The sequence below is a fragment of the Dermacentor silvarum genome, chromosome 3, assembly GCF_013339745.2.
Source record: "Dermacentor silvarum isolate Dsil-2018 chromosome 3, BIME_Dsil_1.4, whole genome shotgun sequence".
NCBI lineage: Eukaryota > Metazoa > Arthropoda > Arachnida > Ixodida > Ixodidae > Dermacentor > Dermacentor silvarum.
In genome coordinates, this window is record NC_051156.1 from 75,996,770 (window position 1) to 76,005,045 (window position 8,276).

General features: G+C 47.2%; 1 pseudogene; it reads right to left on the reverse strand.

Annotated features, from left to right (window-relative positions):
* Positions 1-214: 214 nt before the first annotated feature.
* On the reverse strand, positions 215-4,812 carry LOC119444487 (uncharacterized; annotated as a pseudogene).
* Positions 4,813-8,276: the final 3,464 nt, after the last annotated feature.

Genomic DNA, 8,276 nt, shown 5'->3' on the forward strand with positions numbered 1-8,276 from the left:
TAATTTGTAGGCTACTTTATTCTAATAAAGTAAAGTAATGCTAAGGTTATATGTCCTGTAAAGCTGACTGCTGGTTCTACTTGCTTATACCTGGTAAACTCTTTCTCTTTTATGTCTAATATAGCTAAACAAAAGTACGAACCAGATCTTTTATTTAAAGTAACAAATAGTTTATTGAAACGTAACAACACTCAAAGGTAGGCACAATATATCACTAGATGAAATAATAAAAACATCCATAAAGAAGATATGTCGAGTGGAAGTGGCACAGTTTATGGAGCTTCTGCCGTTCCCTTCGCGCTTCCCTCTCCTTGTTGATGCCTTTTACAAAAAAAAAAAAACGAAACCTCAAGAGAAGATAGAACTTCACAAGTGCCGTGAAAGCTGCTTTTTCATGCTCTACGACCCTAGTTGAGGAAAGGCCAGTGTCTGCAGCTGACTTGAAAATTCAGCTAAACTCGCTTCATGTAACTTTTTTTGCTCAAAAACACAGTAAACGCAGTTTCCATGGCCTTTAGAGCGGTTGACAAGTTCTGACTAGGATAGACAAGGCCTCCATTATCAAAATGGGTAGTGAAGTATGAAGCAGCGTTGCTTCACTTACGCAAAGGCAGCCTGCACACGGGGGACAAGAATTTTTGGCAATTATCTTTCGTGCAAAATAACCTGCAGTATAGTAGATTAAAGCACTATTGCTCTTTTTTTCTGTGTACGCTTCATGGTCACCACTGCCCACGAGAGACTGAATGGCATCCTCACTTTATTGATACTTCCGTGGTCAAGAAGGCCATCTATCCCTCCCGTTGTTGCACACCACTCAGTTGGATTCAGCATTGCCTTGACTATGTCTGCTGGGCAGTTCCCTCCTCTTGGTGGTTTCGCTAGATTATAAAATGCCAGTAAATTGAAAGTCACGAGAAACTGCGAAACTGTTGGGTGATCTTTGCACCCTGATGAATGTCTAATTATTCCGAAAAGGTTTTTTAGCTTATCCTGGATTAAACAGGACGTTAAATGATATTTGAAGCCTACGGTGGATGTCAAGTAGGACAACGGATCAAAGGTATGATGGTAACCCTTAGTCCAGAAGCTGTGCTTTGTGTAAGAAAACCACCACCAGCTGGTTAGGCATGGTGCTCCCACTGTTGCAAATATTCAAGAAGCCCTTTCAAAAAGTGCATGTTTGGGCTGCCAGGCTTGAGCGCCTTTTCGCTGGTTTGTGATGTCATGACACGCACCAGGCGATTCATTTCTTTCAGAAAATCTACAGTCCGTTGCAGAGTCCTATACGAAGACTCAATGCACTCCTTGTACGCAAAAAGCGCTTTGATTACCTGATCGCCGAAGAGCTGAAATGCGAGATCCACCTTCATTTTTTCGAAACAGTTCGGCTTAATATGGGAATTTGTAATGCTCGGCACCACCTTTAGTGCAACACTTTCCCTATCTGCTTCGAAAGCTACTTGAACAAGACCACTGCGGACATGTCCAGCAGGTGTCAGGTACCATTTTGCAACAAATCCATTTCTCATGTTTTTCATTAGGTGTGAAAAATCCGTCGCAAAGGACAGCTGCCTCTTCGGATCGACTAGGTGCTTGGTGGTGCTCCGGACGTGGCTTGCAGAACCTTGTAAAAAAGAAAAAAAAACATGCCGAGAAGGAACAATCATTATTTTATTTGAAAAATTAAATTGTGTGGTTTTACGTGCCGTAACTACAATATGATTATGAAGCACTCGGTAGTGGGGGACAGGACTACGGATTATTTTGACCACCTGGGGTGGTTTAACGGGCACCCAATGATCGGTACACTGGCGCTTTTGTATTCGAATTCGCCCCCGTCGAAATGCAGGGGCCGCGGCAAGGATTTGATCCCGCGCTCTTGGGCTTAGCAGCGCAACACAAAAGCCACTGCGCCCACGCTGGTCATTACTTTATCACAACTTGTAAAAATCGTAAACCGTGTGCTGCAGTAGCACAACGTTGTAAGAAGAACTTGGCATATTACACTCAAATAAAATGTCACCTTGTATTCCAAACAACCACCACATGCTCCTATTCCAGCTGGCGCCGTCGCATGTTATGCAGTCTACAAAGAGGCCAGCTTTTTCAGCAAGGACAGCCGTTTCCACAATGATTTTCGCCAGTGTAGCGGATTTCACTTTGCCCTCGGAGGCAAAAACGCCAAGAATTTGTGTCCAGTTTCCTGCATAGAGGTATAAGTATTTTTAAGAGCACACGCTTTGCGTAATATATGGTTGAGAAGCAATAACTAAAAATAAATCAGCTTACCAGTAAATGGCTGAAACAGCACAACCATGCCACGGCCTGCAAGCACATTCTTCTGGTCAGCAGGTATATGATCCCCGAGGTCGACAAAGCCTTCAATAAGGCCTTAATAGTAAAAGAGAAGCACAGGAGGAACATCTAGTTTTGTTTTCACATCTCTCAAAAATGGTTAGAATATATGAATCGCTGTAAAACAATGTTAAAATGACAGTTTCACATGAAAGGCGAGGAATTTTACATCGACGGCAAAGCGTCAAACAACTACACGAAGTATGAAGGTTCGTAGTTTTATCGGCGGTGTAGGTTGCAGTAAACTATAAATAAATTTACAAGAGCAGTGTCGCGTATGCACAGGCACTTCTTGGACGGATATCACTCGATGACCAGGAACATTCACTGTCACAAACAGCGGGGAGGGAACGCTACGTGCTGCCTCTTGCTTCACCACCTTTCGGGAAATTTAGATTATTTGACCTCCAACTCTGTGTGTGCAGGAACAGAGGGCGTTTATGTAGCCACAAGCCATCTCGGCTCGCCCTTAGGCTATGCACCCGCTGCATATAACCTCCAAGATACGGCGCACACACATCCATACGCGGCCACTGCCTGGCTAGAGGAGCAGACGCTCCCTCGCCTGCCACCCCCACACCAAGCTCGCGTTCAATAACGTGAGCTCCAACATTGAGCGCACGGGAAGGTGGTGTGCGTCAAACCATTACCATTTTCGGCTCACCCTCGCACGCACAGCATACGGCACTCAGGGTGTGATAGGATCTTATCGCACTTGAATTTTATCCAGAACGTTACAGCGGTGGCTAAAATTTACCTGGACCACGTGGTCATATAATTGATATCGCAATAAAAAAGCAACACCTTAGGCATATGGGCTTTCGATCGTACATTTCGTTTGAGGGAAATCGTAGCGATTAACAGAACATCACATTTTTCGTCGTGTACGCAGGACTTTGCAAGAATTTGTACTTTAGCTTTACTCACCTGCTTATTTTACATGTAGGTGCTCGGAAAGCTTGATCTCATCGATGACGAGGCCACTGCGTCGACTTTAAACATCCATGGTGTTCGAAGGCATTGGAAATATTGGCACTGAGGCCACAGCCCCCCTTAAAGCGCTGCAGGTAGCTTTGCAGGCATGTTCTACCGGGCAGAACCATAACGGTTTCTCTGCGTCGATTTTCGTATAACTTCGGGCTGCGCATCTTCATCATCATGCATTCCACGATCCACTCATCATTGTATCGCATGCCTTTATGTGACTTCCGTCTTGCAGCAAGGAAACAACTCTTGACAGCGAGTTGCTGTTTTGGGGGAAGAGATTTAATTTACTCTCAAATGCTTCTTCGCTAAGAGCCTTATTTTGCTCTTTCATGTGTGCCACCTGTTCTTTTACAGCTGCGAGTCGTTTCTTGGTTCTCGACAAATTGCGAGAAATGTCCTTACAGTGTTTCATATAACGATGCTTTCCTGCGCTTGCCTTTTCTCTTTTCTTTTTACTGCAGGCTTGGTTTTGCGCCAGAATTTTTTGGTACTTGCAGAAAACACAAGACTCCTCATCAGACTGCGTAGACAACGAGCATTTATCCGCAAAAAACACGTCTCTGTAGGAAGTGTGCTTCATTGAAGCAGGCGTTAGGCCTCATCCACCACAAAGAGCTGTTAAGGAAACGTCTTTGATCGGGATTCGACGTCAGCGAGTTCTGAGGACTTGTTTCGACTTCTCCCTTCCTCTCAGGTACACCGTGGCTATCACTGATTGTCGTTCAGGCAAAGGCTTTTCGAACAATACCATTTTCTCAATGAATAGTGTGGCGTGGTTATTCACTTTGGCTTCACAATAAGCGTAAGCTACTGATTCTACTGGCGGAGATGGTACTTTCATCCAAGAGACCGGAACAGAGAGGTCGCAGAACGGGTGGCGAATTCAGAAGTGGTTTGCAGGCGCTGAGCTTCATCATTTTGCGCGCTTGCTGCTTCAGAGCTACAGCGCCGGGTGCACTCATCACGTACAGCAGTATTCAGATGGTCCCCACATCCTTCAATGCTCTCTGATTCGGTACTCTCAACGGCTGAGCACAACTCAGAGGCAACTCACTGGGCACGCCTGTGCCATTTTGCCGGAAGCTCTAGGTCCTGTTCGCACAGATTTCTTGTTTTCCTTTTTCCTGACACTTTAGGCACAAGGTGCTTAGGATACTGAGGAAATATCGTGGGTATGGCGTAGGGTTTCAGGCGCTGTTTATCGCGGGTAATCTCGTGGACAACGCCGTTCACGGTGATAGAGAACGCGCGCTCGATTAAACTGCTTTCGAAATATTTTTCACAAACCACAACTGTTGGCGTCAGCCTTCTGTCCGATCTCGTGATCATTCTTGCCCATTCTGCTAGCCGTGTGGCATCAGATGGTGCAGTGAAGAAGGATACACGATCTTTGTTCGAGCGGCAACCACTTCTACACAACGGCACAAAGCAGGTCCTCTCCTTGCACTGTCGCTTTGGCTTCGCCATTTTTTCACCGCCGCCTCATAGTTCTCGTAATGACAGGCACTGGCTCACAACAACGACGCACTCACTCTTTCACAACCCCAAGAAGAAACACAAAACACTGTAATAACACTGAAAACGCATACATAGGAATCGACGCAACCGCTGCGATACTGCTGTGCGAAGCAGACGACAAGCGGAGTCTGCACCCACCTGTATTACTGCGACCCCTGTCGGCCACCGTGGGCATTCATTGCAGACGGTGCCACGCTCCTCCATTGAAAAGAGCAGGTGGTCGCCATACTAGCCAGCATATTCTAGGCACTATACCACGGCTTAAGAAGACAGTCATTTTGTTGAAGCTTACTGATGTATCCACGAGATTAGTCGTGGAGGCAGCCCACACAGAGTGGAAAGGCTAATGGTGTATTCCCAAGTAACACAGAACGTTGTGTAAACGTTACCTGATTGTTACAAATGCCATGCAACGTAAACGGCCAACCTCAACGTTGAAGGTACGTTGCCAGCTGTACGTTCAAGTGATGTCCCAAATAAATGTCAAAGCAACATCCCGACACCCACGTTGTGTCCACGTTGCATCTAAACATCAATTTAACGTGTAAATGATAATAATGTAGCAACGTTACAAAACAGCACGTTCAAAGAACGTTGCCGGATGTCACCAATATTGACATTATTGCGTTGCCAGGCTGCTGTAGCATTTCGCATGTGTGCGTTCATGACACTATACGATATTTTCATTTTCAACTGAACATTCATCTTTATCATACAGTGACACATGGAGCTGTATAGTGGTTATGCATTAATTAATATTTTCTAAGGAACACCATGTTAAATTATGTTTATTGTGCTTCTCCACAGATAAGAACTGCTACAAATTACATTAATTAAATGGCAGAAGCATTGACATGGCAAAAATGCTAATTGTTGCAACGGTTCACCTATAGTACACAAAGTTACGCATAAAAGTATTCCCTTCTTCCACACCAAATGCACAAGACCTTGTGATTGCTTGCACGCCACATGCCCCTAAAAGTGGAAACATTAAGCAGTCGCCATCATAAATAGGCACAAGCCACATGATACCAGCTGCACAAAAATGACGAGCACATCCACACTGCACAGTGGATACACACAGACCATATCTACTTGTCTATATGAAAAACAGTACATTTTTTTCTGTTCATGTGTGGTTTACATAATAGAAGCGGCACTAAAGCAAAGGACTATAAGGCACCAATACGGCTTCAAACACATCGTACACCACCGCACATTTCTGCCACACACCACATAGGACACATGCACGCTGTAGAGACATGTTTTTTTTTTTAGGAGAAATCTTCGTGAGCCGCACGATAAACACAGAAGGCACGGACGGCAGGAGCGCAACCCGCGCACATTAAACACAACGGCACGAAAGGATAATGCGGACGATACAGGTGTAACCAGCGCTACACGAGCTATCAAGCCTCGTGGATTTGATCCTTTCCGACTGAAACAGTCACAACGCGCACGGAAGCATAGCACACTGCGCATGTGTACCTCCGATATCGTGTCAACAATTCCTGAGGCTACAATTCATGTTGACGACATCAGAAAGAAAGTTATTTAAAACGAAGTGACGGCGTAGGAAAAGAAGGCAGCATCGCGAAACGTCATGGATTGGCTTCGAGACAGCTTCGAGACAGCCCAAACCTTTCAAATCACGCCACAGCGACGGCTTGATTAGGATAACGTAAGCTAATCTCGAAGGCCATGCTTTTGGTGGCTGCAGACGGCGGAAGCAATTCAAAGATAAAAATACGTGATATAATGTATTCTACGCTAAACTATAGCGTAAAATATAGATTGTTGTATGGATTGTAATGAAGCAGAGGTGCCCCTGGGTATGTGCCGACTGAGGAGGAAGACGAAGGACCGTGCCGTGATCACGAGAGAACCCCGTGCTACAAACAGTCCTTGCAGTGCCTACCAGTACCTAGCGTTCTTACAACGTTATCGACGACAATAAACCTCGTCGCATTTGGTGGAGGTTGCTGAGATCCTTCGCCTCGTCCTGGAGCTCCGCACTCGAACCCTGCCAACACCAACACGATCGCCCTGCACTTTGCCTGATCCAGCCACTTCGTTGCCTGCACCACCGGCTGCCACTGTCGTCTGCGCCGGCGTCCCTCTTCATCGCGATCCACCCATTTTCAGTGGGACCGTCGAACACGACGTGGAAGCCTGGCTCTCATCGTACGAACGTGTAAGTGCCCATAACAAATGGGACGACCAGGCTAAGCTGTCCTATGTGTCCTTCTACCTCGCCGACGTAGCCAAACTGTGGTTCTTCAACCACGAATCAGACTTTTCACGCTGGTCAGCATTTAAGACCCTTTTTGCCGAAGTATTTGATCGCCCCGCTGTGCGTAAGCTACGCGCTGAACAGCGTCTGCGCCAGCGCGCACAGCAGCCTGGAGAGACATTCACCAGCTACATCGAGGATGTTCTCGATTTGTGCAAGCGGGTAAATCCCACCATGTCAGAGGATGACAAGATTAAGCATATCCTCAAGGGCATCGAGGACGGCGCATTCCAGATGCTGCTGGAAAAAAGCCCAACGAGCGTATCAGTCCTTACTAACCTATGTCAGAGCTTTGACGAGCTGCGCCGCCAACGTTCCATCGCTCGCCAAAACATTCAGCTCACCGATTCCGTCTCGAGCATTGCGGTTTCTGCCGACCTTCTGCCCAACTCGACCCTATCGCAACACATAAAAGATTTTATCCGTGAAGAGGTGGCCAGGCAGCTATCGCTGCTGCCTCACAGCGACTCACCTTCGGCAGCTTTGACTCCAACGCTACAGCAAGCCATCCGGAATCAGATATCGGAAGCGCTTCCTGCAGCTCCTCCAACCTCCCCACCCAATCCTATGAGTGTGCCGCAGCCATATGCCAACTTTCCCACCCACCCTACGTCGTTGTCGCTCAGTTACGCAGCCCTGGTTGCATGGCCTCCTCCGCCGCCAGCTTCCTTTTCATCGCCCATGCATCCGGCTTCATTTCCGGTTGCCCGACCGTCACCGCAGTTTTTTCGTCCAACCTCGACGTGGCGCACTGAAGACAACCGGCCTATCTGCTTCGGCTGCGGCATTGCTGGCCATGTGGCGCGCTTCTGCCGCCGCCGCGCCCCAACAACGCCTACCACCTTTGAAACGCCCACCTACGCACCACAATACGCCGCCGCGTCTCCATTTTCACCGAGACGTCTTGAAACTGATCGCCGATCAGAAACTCGTCGTTCCCCTTCCCCTCGTCGGCGTTCGATTTCGCCGCTGCGTCGTCGAGCTTCCACTGAAGCGGGAAACTGACTGGTGCAGTTCCTGAGGCAAGAACTGCTAATACGTCGACGTTCTCAAGACCTCCATCTTCGTCGCAAAATGTTATTACCGTTTTTGTCGAGGGAGTACCCGCAGTTGCGCTAGT